Below are 22,989 nucleotides of genomic sequence, written 5' to 3' on the forward strand. Positions count from 1 at the left end.
GCGGCCTCGCGACCCACCTTCCCTTTTTGCAAACCTAACCCTGGATTGCAAACCCGTCGCCACCAGGAGAAGACAGTACAGCGCCCAGGACAGGACCTTCATCAGGTCTGAGATCCAGTGGCTGCTGGGGGAAGGTATCATCGAGGCCAGCAACAGCCCCTGGAGAGCCCAAGTGGTAGTGGTGAAAACCGGGGAGAAAAACAGTCAGACCATCAACCGGTACACGCAGATCGACGCGTACCCCCTCCCGCGCATGTCTGATATGGTCAATCAGATTGCACAGTACCGGGTCTTCTCGACAGTGGACCTGAAATCTGCCTACCACCAGCTCCCCATTCGCAAGGCGGACCGCCCATACACTGCCTTCGAAGCAGACGGCCGCCTTTACCACTTCCTTAGGGTTCCCTTCGGCATCACCATCGGGGTCTCGGTCTTCCAACGGGAGATGGACCGAATGGTTGAGCGGTACGGATTGCGGGCCACTTTCCCGTACCTGGACAACGTCACCATCTGCGACCATGACCAGCAGGACCACGACGCTAACCTTTCCAAATTTCTCCACACCGCCAGTCTCCTCAACCTCACGTATAACAAGGCGACGTGCATGTTCAGCACGAATCGTTTAGCCATCCTCGGCTATGTGGTCCAGAACGGAGTTCTGGGGCCCAACCCCGATCGCATGCGCCCCCTCATGGCACTCCCCCTCCCCCACTATCCCAAGGCCCTCAAACGATGCCTGGGGTTCTTTTCGCATTATGCCCAGTGGGTCCCAAACTATGCGGACAAGGCCCGCCCACTCATCCACTCCACCGTTTTCCCACTCACGGCCGAGGCTCACCATGCCTTCGACCGTATCAAGGCCGACATCGCCAAGATCGCAATGCACGCGGTCGACGAGACGCTCCCCTTCCAAGTCGAGAGCGATGCATCAGACATCGCTCTGGCCGCCACCCTCAACCAGGCAGGCAGGCAGGCCCATGGCATTCTTTTCCCGCACCCTCCATGCCTCTGAAATTCGGCACTCCTCTGTCGAAAAGGAGGCCCATGCCATCGTTGAAGCTGTGCGGCATTGAAGACATTACCTGGCCGGCAGGAGATTCACTCTTCTCACTGACCAACGGTCGGTAGCCTTCATGTTTAACAACACACAGCGGGGCAAGATCAAAAATGATAAAATCTTGAGGTGGAGGATCGAGCTCTCCACCTACAACTACGAGATTTGGTATCGCTCCGGTAAGCTCAACGAGCCCCCCGATGCCCTACCCGAGGCACATGTGCCAGCGCACAAGTGGACCGACTCTGGACCCTGTACGACAATCTCTGCCACCCAGGAGTCACCCGTTTTTACCGCAGCATTAAGGCCCGCAATCTGCTCTACTCCATCGAGGAAGTAAGGGCTATCACCAGAGACTGCCAGGTCTGCGCGGAGTGTAAACTGCACTTCTACCAGCCAGACCGTGCGCACCTGGTGAAGGCCTCCCGCCCCTTTGAACGCCTCAGAATGGACTTCAAAGGGCCCCCCCCCTCCACCGACCGCAACACGTACTTCCTCAGTGTGGTAGACGAATATTCCCGATTCCCCTTTGCCGTAACATGATGTCTGCCACCGTCATCAAAGCCCTCAACACCATCTTCGCTCTGTTCGGTTTCGCGCCTACGTCCACAGCGACCGGGGATCCTCATTCATGAGCGAGGAGCTGCGCCAGTACCTGCTCAACAATAAAATGTTTATTAAAAAAAACCAATGCCAGGAGTAGAAACATAACATGGATATTGTTCAGACAAAATAAATGTCATGCCAACAAATTTCATGAATTCGTATTTGCTCAAAGACAAAAAAAACAAACCAGTTTTTAAGACAAATGACATACAAAATCGATACAAGCACAGAAAAAAGACCAAGTCAGACAACAAAAGTGGTTCAACCATTCGAACACCTGATGATGACTTGTTGGTACTTCAACACACCACGAGTGAAGACTAAATACAGTCTCAATTCGTGAATCATTCCTGTTGAACTTTTTCCTTATTGATTTTTCACTACGTTTCAAATTTATTTACATATCATGTATTGTTATAATATTATACATTTTTTTCCTTTGTTGCGCATTAAAAAAAGTTTAAAAAAAGGATGTAATGATATGTATTCACGCCAGTGAAGGGTTAATTATTACACCTCAGTGTAACTCAAACACGAGAGGGCAACACCAGTTCCCATGATAAATATAAGACATCAGGGAATGCTGGCTAGTTAGTAGAGTGTTAGCAGAGAAGTAATGATCACAGCTCAAGGAATAGTTTAGATTTGAGAGAAGTGGCACAAGGACATCATTAGTTAATACCGCTTATAGATTACTATTTAACAGACTCAATTTTCTTTTTTAGTAGTTATAGATCTGTAGAGTGTGCGAACTCTATTTAATTTAATCATTATTCAATAAATTAGTTTTGCTTCAATCTAAAGATTGATTGGTGGTTTCTTTATCATCAACTCATCAGACCATTTTGGATCACAAGGCAAAGAATAACTACGTATTACCACAAAGTGCAATATAACAGAGCCCACGGTGCTCACGGCTTCTGCCACCTGCACTCAGGCCCGGTGTTAAGTGGCGGGTGGCAACCTCCTTCCCACTCCAGGGAACAGGGTGGCCTGCCTCTCCTCCACAGCATCCAGCAGGGTCTCCAGCTCGGTCTCCACAAACCTGGGGGCCGCTCTCTGTGCTGCCATCTTGTTGGCTGGGATGAGTGTGTGCAGGGAGTGGAGTGCTAATATGATATGTAGCTGCAGCTTGTCAGCCTCTCGACTGGCAATCCTGACCCTGGCCAATCGGACACCGGTTCTCATTGGAATTGATTGTGCTCCATGTGGCGCTGGTGCTAGCCCATTATCGGATCATGAATTGTTCCCGGACCAGCGGCAATTTAGTTGTCATAGAAGTCCACCGATTCAGTCCCGGTGTCAACACCTAGTTTCTGAAATGGAAAATCCCGCCCCTGATTTATTTTCATTGTTCCTCCTTACTTGTTGGTGCCTGGTTGTGTTCTCAAGGGTTTGCCCCCAATGTTGACCTCTTCTATTCCCTCATCATCCTGAAAGAATCCTCAGGTTAAGCAGACAGTCATCCTCTATCTTCCAAGATTGAAGATGACACTTCAAGGCTGATCCTGGTAAGAACATAGAAACTGGGATTTTGCCATTCAACGAGACCCAAATTTTACCATTCAACAAGTTCCAAATTTCAATCATCCTTTGCAAGTAGAAGTGTGCCATCACTTCATTTCTGACAGGCCTAGTTCTAATTTTTAAACTATTGTTTCGACCACAGCTGATGCTATTGCTAAGCAAGCCAGAACCAGAGTGAAGACTCGCTGATCATAAACCATTTTTTTATTGTGAAAAGGATGAAGAGCTACTGACCTCAAAAGCATAAAGCTCCAGTAACACTTTAAAGAATTTTTAAATTTACAATATTTAGGAAAAATAATCTTCAGCATGCAAGATAAAAGTTATACAGTTAAAACAATCTTCCAGAACAAATGCCAATAAACCCTGCTTAGTCAAAAGTACAGTATTTTAGGCAACAACCCCTTATAGATTTTAACCATAAAAATCCAGTAAATATTAAACAAATCAAGGAATTGTTGCCACTTTAACAAAGCTAGTTTGCAGACACTTCACTCTGATGTAGAATTCTGAGAGGAGGTTTGGAAACAAACTATTCCCTAAAATGAAGTCTCTGCTGGTTTAACACTAGATGGCTGCCTCTGATCAAAGCTTTCACAGCTTCTCAGCATCCCACACAAAGAAATTGGTTTTCAGAGCTTTTCCTGACAGCCATTCAATGAATATGAATATCTTTTCTTTGAATATCTTTTTACCCTTTCATCTCAGGTTCCATTGTCTGTAAATGTCTCTTCGAACTCAGCTTCTCCAAATATAAAGGTCTTTTACGTTTTCACTTTTGCCTCTATTTTGTGGTCAATAAAGTTTGTTATGGGCCAAGGTTTAGAGAACCCCAAAGTGTATCATGGATTTCACCTGACCCACAACTTTTAATAGATTGTGGTGTGGGGAGCACACGGCCCATTCTACAGGTGTGGTACAGCAGAAATCGAAAAGTATTTTTTAAAGCAAAACAATGTTTATTCTGTGAACTCAAGTTAACTTTTTTAAAACATACAGTGAACATCTTAGCAACCATTAATTCAAATACACCCCCCAAAGAATACAACACTAAGTAATCCTTACTTTGCTTTTAACATCCATAAGACTTTAAAAAAAACTTTTATCAGGTTTAAATTCACTACTGAGAACATTCATAACACGGAAGTCACCAAATGATCAAGAGATAGTCTTTACATGGCAGAGAGAACAACATTACACATTCTGTGGCTGACTGCAGCTCCAACACTGAAACAAACCAAAAAAACGCAGACACACCCAAGCTTTTCTCAAAGTGAAACTAAAAGCTGACAGACAGCCCAGCTCCACCCACACTCTGACATCACTGCAATAATAAACACCCATTTCTTAAAGGTACACCCATTCTATAAAAAACACCCATTTCTTCAATGTACTCTCATATGACAAGTTTAATATACCTTTCACTGTTTACTCACAGAAACCCTGCAAAATGAAAATGTGCCTTCTCTCCTCTGAACTCCCTTTTGAAATTCAATAGTGAATAAACAATTTTCCCACTTATCTCACGATGCAAATTTTAGATCCAAACTATTTATTTGTAACTCAAACTCACCACGGCCTCTCATTACAAATCCTCAAACCTAACCCCTTTAACCTTTCATCTCTTAGATCTCGCAGACAGCCTGACTCTAGTGACCTTCCCCTGTTTAATTAACCCTGGCCACACAGACGCACGCATAGTTTTTAACTACACAGAAAGCATAATTTAAAAAATAATTCCTCATCAAACTATGTATTCTAATTATTTAACCCAAACAGCGAATACATTTTCTCTATTTACCCAGTTTGCTGTCCTGCACATCTTGAAAACTCTGTTCAAATCTCCAAACAAGCTTAGTTTGTTCAACCTCTCGGTATTACTCTCAGAAATTTATGACATACTCCCTCCAACGTCAGTATATCCTTCCGAGCGTGTGGTGCCCATTACAAGTGTCAGTAACTCCAGATGTTGTCTAACCAGTACTTTGTAAATCTAAAGCATGACTTTGACCCTTTTGTATTCTAGTCCTCTAAATATAAAGACCATTCATCTTTCTGATTATTTGCTGAAGCTCAGGATCTGTGAAGCATTGAAACATAGAAGATAGGAGCCATTCAGCCCTTTGAGCCTGTTCTGCCATTCATGATGATCATGGCTGATCATCCAACTGATCCCGCCATCCCGCATATTCTTTGATCAGCGCGATCCCATTTTCTCAGAAGTGATGGATATACTATTACGAGGGAACTAGCACTTAACCTGAAACCCTACTATCCAGTCAGGATGTCGTCTATCAGGGCTCAGAGTAATTATTCTGCCACCATTGAGGAAGTTGGTGTTAGAGAAGCTACATTGCGGAGTCTTATGCATGAACTTGTATGTAAAATGTTATTTCTGGTGGCCTGGACAGGATGTGGAAATTGAAGAGAAGGCTAGATCATGTTTTTCCTTTGCGAAGGTAAGAAACCAGCCATCCTTAATACCTCTGTGTCCATGGGAATGGCCTGAAGAGGCTTGGCAATGCCTGCATTTGGATTTTGCTGGACCTTTTGAAGGGCATATGTTCTTCATAACGGTCAATGCTCACACCAAGTGACCAAAGGTCACTGTGAAGAAATCAACCTCATCAGAGAAGAATATTGAGAAACTAGAAGTGTTTAGTCATTTTAGATTCCCTGAACAAGGAGCATGGGGAACCCCTGCATTCCCACCCTATAGGCCCCGTGCAGGATGTTACAGACATGACCATGGCCACGTACGATGCTACAGCCGAAAGACACTTCTCCATTACGTTAGTCATGCAGTGCTTGAAGTGTGGAACTTTCTCATTGTACGAGGTAAATATATCCACCCTTATTGGCAGCAGAGGATAGTTTTTTTTCCCGGGGATCCCTGGGCGAGATTCTCCACTCCCGCGCCGGTTGGGAGAATCGCCTGGGCCGCCACAATTTCCCGGGACGCCGGTCCGACGCCCTCCCGCGATTCTCCCAAGCGGCGGGAACGGCCCCGTCGAGTTTCGCGGGCCGCAGGCCGGAGAATCACCGGAGACACCCAAAATGGCGATTCTCCGGCAACCCCGCTATTCTCAGGCCCGGATGGGCCGAGCGGCCAGACCAAAACGGTGGGTTCCCCCCGGCGCCATCCACACCTGGTCGCTGCCGTCGGGAACAGCGCGGGAACGCTGGGGGGGCGGCCTGCGGGGGGGGGGGGGGGAGGGGGGATCCTGCACCGGGGGGTACCTCAAATGTGGCATGGTGCCCACCGATCGTCGGGCCGTCCTCTCTGAAGGTGGACCCCCTTACTTCCGCGGCCCCGCAAGATCCGTCTGCCATCTTCTTGCGGCGCGAACTCAGAGAGGACGGCAACCACGCATGCGCGGGTTGGCGCCGTCAAACCCGCGCATGCGCGGGTGACGCCAGTTATGCGGCACCGGCCACGTCATCTATGTGGCGGCGCCTTTACGCGGCGACAAGGCCTGGCGCGTGTAGATGTTGCGGCCCCGATCCTAGCCCATTATCGGGGCCTCAATCGTTCGTGATCGGGGCCGTTTCCCCTCGATGGCATTCACGACGGCGTGGGCACTTCGTCGCGGGAGTGGAGAATCCCGCCCCCTGTTTCCTGACAGCTCCGAATGAATTCTAAACATATCCCTCCCTATTGGATAACTTAAGCTGGAACTCTGACCATGTGTGGCTAGGTATCTCCTGACTTCAGCACAGAAATTGTATCGTTAACCATTTGGGTAAGGGGTAGGGGGTCTAAAGGGGGCTCTTTTCACCCAGAGGGCTGTGAGGATCTGGAACTCAGTGCTTGAAAGGTTGGCAGAGACAGAAACCCTCATCACGTTGAAAGAGTACTCAGATATGCAACTGAAGTGCCGCAATCTACAAAGCCACGGACCAAGAGCCAGAAATGAAATTAGGCTGCATGGCTTCTTGTGGGTCAGCATGAACACGACAGGCTGAGTGGCCTCCTTTCTGTCTGTAAACATTTATGATTAGTATAATAAAAGAGACTGAGGCTAAATATATCGAGAAATCAAAGTCCTCTGAAATAAAAAGCAATCAAACAAAATGTGTTAATAACTTGGGCCAACTGGGAGCATTTGATTTTTGTTCTAAAGATGTTATGAGACTATTGCACTGTGTAGTAAATTTCCCCCAGGTTTTATGATTGAGATAGAATGGTAATTAATGGGACACCTCATTTAGATGTAAGATAGAAACAGGAAAATTACAACACCCCGTGGGAATGTTTTCAAAAATTATTTTCTTAGTGAACTGCAATAAATCACCAGGGCACAATTCACCAATGAAATGATTCAGATATTAATGTACATTCTAGCGGAAGTCAGGGAAGTGTAACGAAAGAATAGTAACGTGATAGTTTTCTCCTGGAGGTGCTTGAGTCCTTGCCTGTGAAACTTTAAGATAATTGCATTTGATAGTCTGGCCATGACACAAAATACTGGAACTGTGTATCTCCGCACCACCCAAGTCTTATGAAAAGATTAGCCAAAATCCAAGAACGGCTTGACATGACTATTGTGATAGCAGTGTGAATGTGCAGATGTGATTTGTTACGGATGAAGCAGCTAACTTGCTGATGTTCATTGTGGATTCGAGGAATGGTCTCAGTTACCTGACAACAGCTTACATAAAATGGTTAATGTGGATCAGTGGAGTGAGGCACCTTTTTAAATCACCAAATCATTGACATACTCTGTAGAAAAAAAACTTTAAAACTTTAATCAGGACCGAAATAAACACAACGCTACCCTGTCAGAGGAATTAAAATTAAAGTATAGAATGACACAGTGGGCTGGGTTCTCTGTACCCCCAGCCGCGCGATTCTCGTCCGCGTGCCGTTCACTCCCGGCAGGATTCTCTACTCCCACCGCTTGCCATTGGGATTTCCCATTGAAGCCATCCCACGCCGTCGGGAAACCCACGTGCAGAAGTGCGCTGCCGGTGGGAACCGAGAATCCCGACGGCCGGAGAATTCCAGCCAGAATTTGGATTGGCATAATGGAGGTACAGAGAGAATCTGTACTTTATAACAATTATCCACGAGGTGAATATGGCGAGCTAATCTTTTATGCCTATGATTTGTTGAAGATATGGTAAACTGTATCTTTCTGCACTGTGATGTGTTACTTGACATGTGAACAAATATACTGTTATCTCTTAAAACTGCTGGATGTATCTGGATTCATGCATACTAATGAATTCTCCTTGTCAGTATTCATGCTTTACCAAGTTGCTGTTCAATAATCAGTTTGCTAGATTTAATTTCTCTTTTATTAGAATTAGTAAAGGTAATTTATTTTTTTCATGGGATGTGAGCAGAAACATAGAAAATAGAGGAAAGAGCAGACCATTCGGCCCTTCAAGCCTGCTCAGCCATTCATTATGATCATCCAACTCAGTGACCTGTTCCCGCTTCCCCTCCATATCCTTTGACCCCTTTAGCCCCAAGACCTATACCTAACATCTTCTTGAAACAAATTTTTTGGCCTGAACTGCTTTCTGTGGTAGAGAATTCCAGGCTCACCACTCTCTGGGTGAAGAGATTTCTCTTCATTTCAGTCCTAAATGGTTTAGCCCTTATCCTTAGACTGTGACCCCTGGTTATGGACTCCACCGGTGTTATGATCCCTTTGGAGGTCATGGTTCCCCATGACCTCCATGGAATTAAAACTTCCCCGGTAAATGGGGTGGGGCTTCCGCCTTAATCAAGGGGAGCCTCTCAGTATAAAAACCCCGGCCTGGGTGCAGGTCGGGGAAGGGGACCCTTAGGAGAGTAGAGTAGTGCTGTATATTTAATAAAACCTGGATTCGCTCATGTCCAACTGTCGTTTCCATGTCGTTACTCCATTGAATCCTACACCCACATTCAGGAACATCCTTCCTGCATCTACCCTGTCTAGTCTTATTAGAATTGTACAGTTTTCTATGAGATCCTCCCCCCCTCCCTCCCCCCCCCAACCATTCTTCTGAACTCCAGCGAATAAAATCCTTACCGACTCACACTCTCCTCATATGTCAGTCCCCCTCATCCCAGGAATCAGTCTGGTAAACCTTTGCTACAATCTCTCTATAGCAAGGTCATCTTCCTCAAATAAGGAGATCAGAACTGCACACAATATTCCAGGTGTGATCTCACCAAGGCCCTGTATATTTGCAGCAAGACATCCCTGTTTCTATATTCGAAACCTCTCACTATGAAGGCCAACACACCATTTGTCTTCTTCACCTCCTGCTGTACCTGCATGCTTACTTTCAGCGACTTGTGTACGAGGACACCCAGGTCTCATTGCACATTCCTCTCTCTCAATCTACAGCCATTCTGTCTTCCCGTTTTTGCAAACAAAGTGGATAACCTCGCATTTATCCAAATTATACTGCATCTGCCATGCATTTGCCCACTCACTAAACTTGTCCAAATCATGCTGAAGAATCTCTGCATCCTCCTCGCAGCTCAACCTCCCACCCGGCTTTATTTAGTTAATATATATTGTGAGGTACCAACACCAATCCCTGCGGTACCCCACGAGTCACTACCTGCCATTTGGAAAAAGATCCATTTATTCCTATTCTTTGTTTCCTGTCTGCTAACCAGTTTTCTATCCATCTCAATATACTACCCCAATCCAATGCGCTTTAATTTTACACACTCATCTCTTTTGTGGGACTTTGTCGAAAGTCTTCTGAAAGTCCAAATAAACCACAAACATTGGTTCCCCCACATCAACTCTATGAGTTACAACCTCGAAGAATTCCTATAGATTTGTCAAGTGTGATTTCCCTTTTATTAACCCATGGTGACTTTGTCCGAACATGCCACTGTTTTCTAAGTGCTCTGCTGTTAAATCTTTGACAATGGACTCTTCCCCACTCCCGACGTCAGGTTGACTGATCTATAATTCCCTGTTTTCTCTCGACCTCCCTTTTTAAATACCCAGCATCACTGGCAAGGTCAGAATTTGTCACTCAGCCCTAATTGTTTAATGATGATTAATTTAAGATTTTCCTACAGCTGGAATGGACATCAGCTTCAAGGGGCTGGATATTCCATTGGTAGCAGAGCGGGTTGGCGGAGAGCTCACCCACCAGAACCAAAGTTAGCCATAATCTGCTGTGGGCTGGTTTAATAGCCTTCCATCGGGGCTTTCGCCTGGGGAGGAAGTCCCACCCTCGAGAGCTGCCGGCCAATCGGATTGGCAGTGCCAGCAGGCCCAAGAAGAAGGCATAATGGAGCACGGTAAGTCCGGGGTATGTGACGGAGAGGGTTTGGAAAGTTTAGGAAGGCGGTAGGGTGGCGGGTTTTGGTGAGCAGGTGTGTCAGTAGAAAGAGGAGCTATTATCTAAGAGGGGCTTATCTAAGATATGCACAAAGGGCTCTCCCCAAAGATTGCACCCATTTTCCTTCCCGCTCTTATAAAACAATTTTTTTAAAACGGCCTGCCCACTCGTGCCCGACTTATATGTCAGCATATTAATGGGGCTAATTTGTTTGTTAACAAGCTCAATTGACCCTTGATTGGATCTCCATTAACTGCAGAACTAGATCCTGGTAGGGTTGCAGAGAAGTGGGTTGCATTGGAAGATGGAGTAAAGCAATGAGACTCCTGGGAAGTCAGAATATAAGCTTAACAGAGAGGTAGCTGGGACGTTTAATAGCTGATTGAGGGGCGTCACGTAATGTGAGCGCAGGACCAGTTGCGTTTTTGCAAGCTCCAGCTCTGCTCATCTTTTAATCCTTCACTTCATCCTGGTGGACATTTTATACTTGCTTTTTCTTGGTCGACATGGCTAGCACTATTTCCATGGAAGTTCATGGTTGTTTTTTTTGTGAGAAGGATCTGAGATAAAACTTTTAAATCCTCATTTGTTTGTGGGGGTTGGATGAGCTGTGATGAGGCCCAGTTTGTCGTGGTGTAGTTGCTGCTGAGCAGGCCCACGTCTTGGCAGTGCTGTGTGCATCGGATGATGGCCACCATCAAAGATGGTGTATTGACTGAGAATGTGGTGCAGATCGTTAAGGTTCATTTCGAAGGACTACAAGGTACCTTCAGAAGAGCGGTGGAGGCGTTTGAGAGATTCTTACACTGGAAAGAGCACTTGGTTAGTGGCTGCCTTCATGTTGTCGAAAACCTGCTGCGTGGTGTGCCGTTTATCCTGATGGTTTACAGACATGAGAGCCGGGCGGGGTGTCCCCTTGAGCTGGGTCCCTCACGCGAGATGGGTGATGAATTTCCGATTGAGTTCAAAAGTTGGCTGCCATGCTTTGGTAATCTTGATTTGGGGTTGAGTGCATCAGATTCGATGGAGCCCAGCGCCTCCTGCCTTCACGGCCAGGGGTCCTATATTGTCCTATTCTTGATGCTTGTCGTGAGGGATTGGAGGTGGCTGAGCAGGTTGAGTCATTCCCCCTGACCAGGGCCCAGGCTGTGGACTGCCCGGGAGTTTGAGAGATGGCATTATGGAAGTGATGGTGCCTCATGCTTCAATTGTTTGAATCCTTGAGAGATCCGGAACAGTGCTCGTTGAACCTGCCTTACCTTTTTCCTTCTTGTTTGACATGGAAGATATCATAGAATTTTTTAATAGAATTTACAGTACAGGCGGAGGCCATTCAGCCCATCGACTCTGCTCCGGCTCTTTGAAAGAGCACCCTACCCAAGCCCACACCTCCACCCTATTCCCATAACCCAGTAACCACACCCAACACTAAGGGCAATTTTGGACACTGTCATGTGAGAGTACCTTTAAGACATGGATGTTTAAGCAATGTACCTTTACGAAAACAGTGATGTCAGAGAGTGGGTAGAGCTGGGCTTTAGATCAGCCATTTTACAGTTTAATTTTGCAGTTTGAAAAAGCAGCTTGTGTGTGTCTGTGTGTTTCCAGAGAGCTGCAGTTTGGAGGAAAAGAGCTTTGGGAGTGTCTGTGTTTTGCAGTGAGCTGGATTTGCTGTGATGTCTGCCATGAAAGACTATCTCTAGATCATTTGGGTGATTTAAACTCATAATAGTAAAGCCTTTAACCTGATGTGATTCTGTTTAAAGGTGTTAAGTCTCTTGGAAGTTTGAAGGAACATTTTTAGGAATTATTTACTGTTATAATATTTTCTGAGTTATCGTTGAAGTAAGGGGTGTTAAGAGATTCAATGTTTATTTAAGATGTTAAGTTGAGTTCATGGAATAAACATTGTTTTGTGTTTAAAAACCCACAAGTCCATAATTGTAATCCCACACCGAGGGAACAAGCCGTGTGCTCGGAAAAGCAACAAATCCATTAAAGGGAGAGGCTGGTTGAACTCCATGATACATTTTGGGGTTCTGAAAACGCCTCGCCCATAACAACACTAAGGGCAATTTAGCATGGCCAATCCACCTAACCTACACATCTTTGGACTGTGGGAGGGAACCGGAGCACCCGGAGGAAACCCACGCACACACGGGGAGAACGTGCAGACTCCGCACAGACAGTGACCCAAGCCGGGAATCAAACCTGGAACCCTGGAGTTGTGAAGCAATTATGCTAACCACCATGCTACCATGCTGCCCCTAAAGATGTCTTTATCCTGCAATTTACCCTGCAGTTCTTTGATAATCCTGAACATTTTTCCCTGCTGATCACGTTGTTGACTTTTTGTTGCTGTATTTCTTTTCCTGTCGGGGAGTGCAGATCGTGAGTGTGATGGCTGTGGCTGTCAGTTATCCTGTACTAGAAAAATCTTCACTGAATCAGTAATGGGAAGTGTGATTTGTGCAGTTTTACTCCTTTTTGGTTACTGTTTTATAATCCTTGTGGGTGGGGCAGGGGAGTGTTTTTGTCAGCCCCACTCTCGTTTATGAAGAGGATGAGTGGAGCCAGGGTAGGGGTTGGTGCTGGGCTAGGTCAAGCTCGGTTATGTGGCTCTTATCCTGTTGCCCCTAGGGTTTAAGGATGTCCCTCTTTGAGGGTACTGTGACAGGCTTCCTGGGAGGTTGGGTCTTGTTTCTTTATCTCTGGTACACGGAGGCCTGGGTATGGGTCAATTTCTGGGCCTTGGTGGATACTTAGTTGTTCTCCTTGGTGAGGGTGTCAGGGGAGGGATTGTCGGACTGGGGGGTTTGAGGGAGTGTTGCGTTTGTTATGGGCCAGGGTCTAGAAAACTACAAAGTATATCATGGAGTTCACCTAACCTACAACTGTTTATTGATTTTGGTTATGATGAGCACAAGGGCCTGCCTTTCAGGTGTTATTCAACAGAGGCTTTAAACACTTTAAATCTAAAACAAGCTTTATTCTACAAATTCAGTTAACATTTTTATAAACACACACAGAAAGCATTTTTATCAACTACAAACATAAACACCCCACACAGCTACAGTAATCTATGTATTACCCTTAATAAATTCCCCCCTTTAACTGTTCCAATTTAATAACAAGATCCTATAAACCAGAGAACCCTTTTCAAAGGTGTGGCCCAGTACACAGCACTCAAGACCTGGTTTGGATGCTCTTCTTTCCTTTTCAAGACAGCAGGTTAGAATTCCTTCCAGAAAGCAATTATTTCTTTTAAGTTATCAAGTAATCTGGAAACAGCTTTTAAACTGAAGATAGGTAGACAGGCCAAGATACTTCTCTTTCTGAGTACAGCAGCCAAATGTGCAAATGAAAGCAAAAAAACTCAGAGCCACCAAAACAAGTCGCAAACCAAAGCAAAAGTAAAACCAACTCCCAGAGCCACAGCCCAGCTCCACCCCCACATGACATCATTGAAGCCATGTGATAAGACAAAAACATTTCTTAAAGGGACACTCCCATGACACCCTCTTGTTCATTAAGTGGACTGTTCTCATCTGCACTGGTGCTTTTGTCATCTGCTGGGATTCTAGTAGGATTCTTTTTCTCTCTTCTTTTTCACCTCGGGAGGCCCTGAAGGTTTGACTATAGTCTGAACATGTTGTTCTTTCCGGTCATCTCCTCTGTCTATAATTGTATGGAATGATTTTGATTCTGCCCTGAGCCTTGGTTTGGGGTTTAGTTGCGCTGTGTCGTATGTAAGTAACTCCCCTTAGAGCTGGGGTTTCCATGTACTTTCTTTCGTTTTTGCAAGGATGAGTATGATGAATCTGCCCTTGACTCTTACACGGGTGCAGACAGTCTGGTGTCCGGAAAGAGCCAGTTCTGATGTTGGTCTCCTGTTCCACTCTGTGCTCATGCGGGTTCAGTCACTCCTGATTTTCTTCTCCCTTCCTTTCTTATGGCCATGTATTATTTTGGAACTTTGTTGCGTTTTTTTATAAAATGTAAAATCTCACTAAACATACTTTTCAAAAAAAGCTGGTTCAGCACATAAAAGAGAATACATTAGTGCAAGCGAAGGTGTTTGTTCTATCAAACTATAATGTAGTGAATAATACATTGTGCCTGGGCATTGAAAATCTGCCCTCAGTGTTAGGAATTTGAATATCAAAAGGGTTATTTGAAATGCAGATGCTCTTTTGCAATCTTCAGACACAAATCAGAGAGATAGGGGTTGAGAACAGATGGATAAGGGAGAAGACGGCATTCAGAATAAGTTAGGCTTTGGGCTCGTGGGGAAATGCAAGAATACTGAAATGGACGAGCCCTGTGAGGGGGTCAGGAAACGGGAGAAAGTGTCATAACCCCCTGTGCGAGCGAGCGGTCGATTCCAGCCCCACTTGACCTGGAGACGCAACACAGGTGAAATTAGATTTTATTTAAAATACCCGAGGTCTTTGGTTGAGTCCAAAAAACTACAGTCACCAGGTTTGTAACTTTAAAACACAAGTAACCTTTTATTATGTACAGTATTGTGATTAAACGGACAGAAAATGTAACTGACTATCTACCACCCCTTTCCCAACGCCCCCTTCTAACTACTCCCGCTATCTACACACATATACACACACATACACACAGGCACAAACAACACAGAGGGGAAAAGATGGTGGAAAGGGAAAGCAAATATAGATCAAAATAAAAGGATAAGAATCTTTGATGCATTGGGATGACTTCCAGGCAATATCTTTCTGAAGTTTAAAATTTCTTTTCAGTACATTTTCCTTCTAGGGTTGAGGTAGTTTTCTCTGGCAAGGTTTCTCTGCAGACTCAGCATCATTTCAGGTTCACATCAAAGAATGTGCTGGGCACTCACTGCTTTCAGAACAATTGAGCAGTTCTTCACTTCAGCAAGCAGGCGAGAGAGTTCATTTCACTTCCAAGGTCGAAACACTTCTGCTAAGTTCTCGCAGAGAGCATCACGCAGGAACCAATCACTGACTGTTGTCAGGCAGAACACTGTCTCTGGCCAACCCACTGGTTGCCAGTTAACCAATAAAGCCCTGTCCCCCAAAGCTGGTTTCTAGAATCCATTCAATGCCGAAGAGTCTGGCTTCTCCCTTCCAAAATTAAACCCGGGGAACACAATGACCTGGCAAACAGGCTGCTTTAACTGAGTCTTTTGCTTAAAAGCACATTCCAATTATGGGTCCACGGACAAAAATAATAAAAATAAAATAAAATAAATGAGTACAAAGTAAATACATTGGAAGGACTCTTACAAGAAACCAATCAAAGGAAAGAAGCAGTTTTAAGTCTACTACATGCAGGAGAAAGGAGACATTTTGCTCTTTGAAAACACTACACCAGGATCATGTATTTCCTGATATGCTGTAGTCTATTTGTTGTCAAACAATATATGGGGCATTGAGGGTGAAATATTCATGCACTGTCTCCAAGAAATGGTTTTAAACAATACATGACAAACACAACAAGAGGAGATGCAATTTTGGATTTAGTCTTGGGAAATGAAAATGGGCAAGTGGGTGAAGTGACAGTGGATGGTCATATCGGGTATAGTGACCACACTTCAGTTAGATTTAACATGATCATGGAAAACGACAGAGATAAATCAGGAGTAAAACCCAAAGATGTTTTACCAGTATATAAAGAGGAAGAGAATACTTAAGGAAAATGTGGGAGATGAAGAAGGAAACTTGTATGAAGATGCAGAGGATATGGGAAGAGTTTTAAACTAATGTTTTGTCTCCGTTTTCACAAAGGAAAGGGATGATGTGGATATAGTAATCTAAGAGGGGCAGTGTGAAATATTGGATAAAATAATCATAACGAGAGAGGAAGTGTTAGAAGAGTTAGAATTCTTGAAAATGGATAAGTCGCCAGGGCGAGATGGATTGTTTCCAAGGTGTTGAAGGAAGTCAGGGAGGAATTAACAGATGCTCTGAGGCTGATTTTCCAATCTTCACTAGGCACATGGGAGGTGCTGGAGGACTGGAGGAATGCTATTGTGGTTCCATTGTTTTAAAAGGATATGAAGGAAATGTCAAATAATTATACGGCGGTTAGTCTTAATTTGGTGGTGGGAAAATTGTTTGAATCAATCCTGAGAGATCAGATAAACTGTGTTACGACAACCTGGGCTAGTGTCATAGAATCATAGAATTTACAGTGCAGAAGGAGGCCATTCAGCTCATCGAGTCTGCACCTTCACCCTGTCCCCGTAACCCAATAACCCCACCTAACCTCAGGGCAATTTTTTATTTTTATTTTTATACTTTTTATTTTTATAAATTTAGAGTACCCAATTATTTTTTTCCAATTAAGGGGCAATTTAGCATGACCAATCCGCCTACCCTGCACATCTTTGGGTTGTGGGGAGAAACCCTTGCAAACACGGGGAGAATGTGCAAACTCCGCACGGACAGCGACCCAAAGCTGAGATCAAACCTGGGACCTCGGTGCCGTGAGGCAGCATGCTAACCACTGCACCTAAGGGCAATTTAGCATGGCCAATCCACCGAACATGCACATCTTTGGACTGTGGGAGGAAACCGGAGCACCTGGAGGAAACCCACGCAGACATAGGGAGAATGTGCATACACCGCACAGACAGTGACCCAAGCCGAGAATCTAACCTGGGACCTGGAGCTGTGAAGCAACTGAGCAAACCACTGTGCTGCCATGTGCGATCAATTCCAGCCCCATGTACCCTGGAGTCACAACACAAGTGAATTAAACTGTGGAATAATAGCCAATTGTTACGGGGCAGATCACAGCCAATCACAATAATAGCTAATTGTTACTGGGCAGATCATAGCCTTTTGGGCCAATTCATTGACCACCAGCTAATTAATCAAACCGAGTTAGGGATCTTTGTTAAGGGAAGGTCATGCCTTACAAATTTGATTGAATTAATTGAAGAAGTGACAAGGATGATCGGTGAGGGTAGTGCAGTGGATTTTGGAAATGCATTCGACTAGGTCCCACATGGCAGACTGGTGAAAAAAGTAGAAGCCTACAGAATACAAGGTATTGTGGTAAATTTGATCCAAAGTTGGCTTAGTAACAGGAAACAAAGGGTAATGATAGATGGCTGCTCTTGCGAATGGAAAGCTATTTCAAGTGGTGGACCACAGGGCCCTGTGTTGGGACTCTGCTACTTGTTTTATATATTAACGATTTGCACTTGAACGTGGGGGGGGGGGGGGGGGGGCATGATTGGGAAATTTGCAGATGGCACAAAAATTGGCCCGAAGTGGATAGTGTAGAGGAAAGCTGTAAGATCCAAATGGGTATAGATGGGTTGATGGAATGGATAGGAAAGTGGCAGATGGGGTTTAAACTCTGATAAGTGTGAAGTAATGCATTTAGGAAGGCCAAACAGTAAAAGAGAATACACAATAAACAGGAATATACTGAAAGAGGTCGATGAAGTGAGAGATCTTGGCCTGCAAATGGACAGGACCCTAAAGGTACAGATAGATAATGTTGTAAAGAAGGCATATGGAATGTTCTCCTTCATTGGCAGAGGTAAAGAATACAAAAGTAGGGATACAATGATGGAATTGTATAAGACACTGGTTATGCCAAAACTGGTAGTGAGGGGATGTGAGGATGGGATGCGGTGTCCATGTTCTTGGCAGTTTCCCGCCCCCCCCCACGCCCAATTGGTGAACCTGGACATGATCAGAGTGTCCTGTGCACATTGGCCCTGGTGCACACATCGTGTGGCCGCCCGTGCCTTCCTGGGCTCCTGACCTGTTTACCCTCCCCTCCACAGCACCTTCCTCGTCAGACAAGTCCGGGCGTTCATTCTCCTCCTCCAGCCCGTCGCCCCTCTGCTGTGCGATGTTGTGGAGGAGACAGCAGGCCACCACGATTCGGCCAACCCTCTCAGCGTCATACTGGGGGGCCCCTCTAGAGCGGTCCAGGCACCTGAATCACATGTTCAGGAGGACGAAGCACCGCTCGATCACATCCCTGGTCGCTGTATGGGCATGGTTGTAGCGGGTCTCCGCATCATTCTGTGGCTCCCAGATAGGTGTCATCAAACACGGCCGCAGTGGGTAATTGTCGCCCAGGAGCCAACCTCCCAGCCAGGGGGCATCTCGAACATGTCAGGAATCATCGAGTGTGCCAGGATGAAGGCATCATGCATACTGCCTGGTTATCAGGCGCAGACGTGCATGATGCGCAGCTCATGGCCACACACCAGCTGCACGTTCATCAAGTGGAACCCCTGACAGTTTGTGTAGAGTGGCCTGTCACCTGCAGGTGCTCTGTAGGGGAACATGTATCCCATCGATCACCCCCTGGACCCAGAGCATGTCGGCAAAGGCGGCAAACCCCGCTGCCCGGGCATGCTGGTGGGATTGGTCCACATTGAAGTGGATGTATTGGGTCGACTGGGCATATCAGGCCTCTGTGACGGCGCGGATATACCTGTGCACCGAGGTCTGTGAGATTCCGGACAGGTCCCCACTCGGTGCCTGGAAGTACTCCGTCGCGTAAAGGTTCAAGGTGTCCATCACCTTGGCGGCCATAGGGACCGGGTGTCTTTCCCCATACCTCCCCCCCGGTGCCAGGTGTGCCATGATCTGGCAGATGTGTCGCACTGTCTCCCTGCTCAGCCGGTGTCTTCGATGACAACACCAGTAGGTGCTCGAATGACAGGTGCTGCCTCATATGGCGCCTCGTTTGCACCTCCTCCCCCTCGGCTTGCTGGGCTGCCGGCTCTCCATCCTGGGCGGCTGTCTCCTGTTCCTCGAGGGCAGGCTCCGATGCTGCATACTCCGCTGTTGCAGCTTCCTCCTCTTCCTCGAGCAGCTCGTACTGACACAGGGCATCCACCAGGGCTGTGGCGACTAGGAGGAAGGCCACCATTGCTGGTTGAATTCCAATATCCATTGCCTACAGGGGATGAAAGGTCGACATGTTAGATGGTGTGTGCCCTCGTGCCCAACCAGGTCCGCCGGGCTATATGGGCACCACCCCAGTCCCGTGGGGGTTCACCTCAGCCACACAGTCCATCCCCTGGTCATTGCCGCCCCCCGCCCTGGCAGGGCCCCACCCACCCCAACCAGCCCGGCCAGTGTCCAGCCCGGCCTCCCACAGTCACACCTCTCTTTGTCCTGAAACCTCTCTCTCCCTCAGCAGCCACAACGGCAGTTTCACAATTTCTAAAAGCACAAGTGAACCACGACATCGGGAACTTGGCCCATCGGAGGCGGAGCATCGCGGAGGACCCGGATAATACCTGGTCGGGGCCACTAATGATATGCAAATCGTTCCAGAACGCATTGACGCCATTGTCGAGGTAACGGGGAATTGTGATTTAGCCTGAAATTGGCGGCCGCTGCGATTTCAGCATCAGAACTGATTCTCTGCCCAATCGCATTTCACAATTTCGGCGTCAGCTAACAAGATACCGCCCACCGACTATCAGCATCATCTCACCACTGCTGCATTAAGGGTGCACTTTTTAACAAAATAAGTGGGTTAATATGTGCTGGCATAAGTGTCTGGGTTGTAAATGACGTGCCTGTGGGTTAAGTGAACCATCACTCGTGCAGCACAGAAGAAACCAGTTGTTAGAAGCAGCTATCCAATTAGTCACTCTCCTCAAAATGTTCCTCATAGCCCTACAATTTGTTTCCTTTCCAATAGTTATCCAATTTCTGATATGCCATCAATGAACACACGACGAGTGGTGAATGTAACTGAGGCTTTAATAAACTAAACAGAAAGCGTCCTGGCCTCGGATCCCCAATGAGGCAGCGGCGGAGTCCAGCAACCTTTATACCGAGCCCGAGGGGAGGCGGAGCCAGCAGGCAGTGGTTTACCACATTACATATAATACAGTGGCAGTTTACCACAATACACATATTATATACTACAGTGGTTCAGAGCCAGCAGGGACAAGCCCAGGCATGTAACAATACAACAGTACAATACAATACAGTGGTTTACCACATTCACCCCTGTTAAAAAAAGAGTCCAACGGGGGGTGAAGTGGATTTAAAGATCAAGTCTGTCGGGGGCCTTGACCTTCCGCCGTGATCGCCTCAGTCCCGGCTGTGGTGTGGGCACCGGTGTCGAGACCTGCCCGTCCGGAGGGTGGTGTCCTCTTCTTCACCCAATAGTTGAGTCGGTGGAGGGGGGGGCGGTGTGTGGGCGGGGGTGGTGGTCATGGCCACCAGTGGGCCTGCGGGTGCCAGACCTTGAAGTAGCTGGGTAGTGGTGGAGGGAGACAGTGTAGGATTGGGGGTGGTGGTGATGGTCGCTGGGGAACCTGCAGGTGCCAAATTCCGGAGGGAGAGTGTGTCCTGTCGCCCGTCATGATGTGCCACATAGGCATATTGTGGTTTGGCATGGAGGAGCATGACCTTCTTGACAAGGGGATCTGATTTATGGTTCCTCGCATGTTTCCGGAGGAGGACGGGCCCTGGGACTGTCAGCCAGGACGGGAGCGAGACCCGGGAGGTGGACTTCCTGGGGAAGGCAAACATCAGTTCGTGAGGGGTCTCGTTGGTGGCAGTGCACAGGAGCGACCGGATGGAGTGGCGCGCATCGGAGAGGACCACCTGCCAGCGGGAGACTTCTAGACCGTAGGGCCAGGAGGACGGCCTGCCAGACCGTCGCGTTCTCCCTCTCCACCTGTCCGTTGCCCAGGGGGTTGTAGCTGGTCGTCCTGCTGGAGGCGATGCCTCGCTGAGCAGGAACTGACGCAACTCGTCGCTTATGAAGGAGGAACCCCGAACAAGGTGAAAAGACTGTGCAGGGCCTTGATGACGGTGGCAGAGGTCATGTCAGGGCATGGGATGGCAAAGGGGAATCTTGAGTATTCGTCAACAATGTTGAGGAAGTACACGTTACGGTCAGTGGAGGGGAGGGGCCCTTTGAAATCGATGCTGAGGCGCTCAAAGGGGCGCGAGGCCTTTACCAGGTGCGCTCTGTCTGGCCGATAGAAGTGCGGTTTGCACTCCGCGCAGACCTGGCAGTCCCTGGTCACGGACCTGACCTCCTCGATGGAGTAAGGCAGGTTGCGAGCCTTGATAAAGTGAAAAGAACGGGTGACCCCTGGGTGACAGAGCTCATTGTGGAGGGCCCGGAGTCGGTTGACTTGTGCGCTGGCACATGTACTGCGGGAGAGGGCATCTGGGGGCTCGTTGAGCTTCCCAGGTCGATACAAGATATCGTAGTTGTAGGTGGAGAGCTCGATCCTCCACCTCAGAATCTTGTCGTTCTTGATTTTGCCCCGCTGTGTATTGTTAAACATGAAGACAACCGACCGTTGGTCTGTGAGGAGAGTGAACCGGCCAGGTAATGCCTCCAATGTCGCACAGCTTCTACAATGGCTTGGGCTACCTTTTTGACGGAGGAGTGTCGAATTTCGGAGGCATGGAGGGTACGGGAGAAGAAAGCCACCGGCCTGCCTGCCTGGTTGAGGGTAGCGGCCAGAGCAAAGTCCACAGCGTGCATCGCGGCTTTGGCAATATCTGCCTTGATGGGGTTGAAGGCCAGGCGGGCCTCAGCCGTCAGGGGAAAAATGGTGGATTTGATAAGTGGGCAGGCCTTGTCCGCATAATTGGGGACCCACTGGGCGTAGTAAGAGAAGAACCCCAGGCATCTCTACAGGGCCTTGGGCAGTGGGGGAGGGGGAGTTCCAGGAGGGGGTGCATGGGGTCGGAGTCGGGCCCTCGGCCTCCGTTTTCCACAACGTAGCCAAGGATGGCTAGGCGGGTTGTGCGGAAAACGCATTTTTCCTTAGGAGTTCAGGAGTTTGGCGGTGTGGAGGAAGTGCCGGAAGTTTTCGTCATGGTCCTGCTGGTCATAGCTGCAGATGGTGACATTATCCAGATATGGGAACGTGGCCCGCAGCCCGTACTGGTCAACCATTCGGTCCATTTCTCATTGGAAGACCGAGACCCCGTTGCTGATGCCGAAGGGAACCCTGAGGAAGTGGTAGAGGCGGCCATCTGCCTCGAAGGCAGTGTATTGGCGGTCCTCCGGGTGGATAGGGAGCTGGTGGTACGCAGACTTCAAGTCAACTGTGGAGAAGGCTCGATACTGCGCAATCTGGTTGACCATGTCAGATATGCGGGGGAGGGGGTACGCATCGAGCTGCGTGTACCGGTTGATGGTCTGACTGTAGTCGATGACCATCCGGTGCTTCACCCCAGTCTTGACGACCACCACTTGGGCTCTCCAGGGGCTGGTACTAGCCTCAATGATCCCCTCTCGTAGGAGTCGCTGGACCTCCGACCTGATAAAGGCCCTGTCCCGGGCACTGTGCCGTCTGCTCCTAGTAGCGACGGGCTTACAGTCCGGGGTGAGGTTAGCGAAGAGTGAGGGTGGGGCGACCTTTAGTGGTCGCGAGGCAACAGGCGGTGATGGGGGCAGGGGTCCACCGAACTTTAAAGTAATGCTTTGGAGGTGGCACTGTAAGTCGAGCCCCAGTAATAGGGCAGCGCAGAGGTGGG

This window comes from Scyliorhinus torazame, chromosome 13, assembly GCF_047496885.1.
Source record: "Scyliorhinus torazame isolate Kashiwa2021f chromosome 13, sScyTor2.1, whole genome shotgun sequence".
Taxonomy (NCBI): domain Eukaryota; kingdom Metazoa; phylum Chordata; class Chondrichthyes; order Carcharhiniformes; family Scyliorhinidae; genus Scyliorhinus; species Scyliorhinus torazame.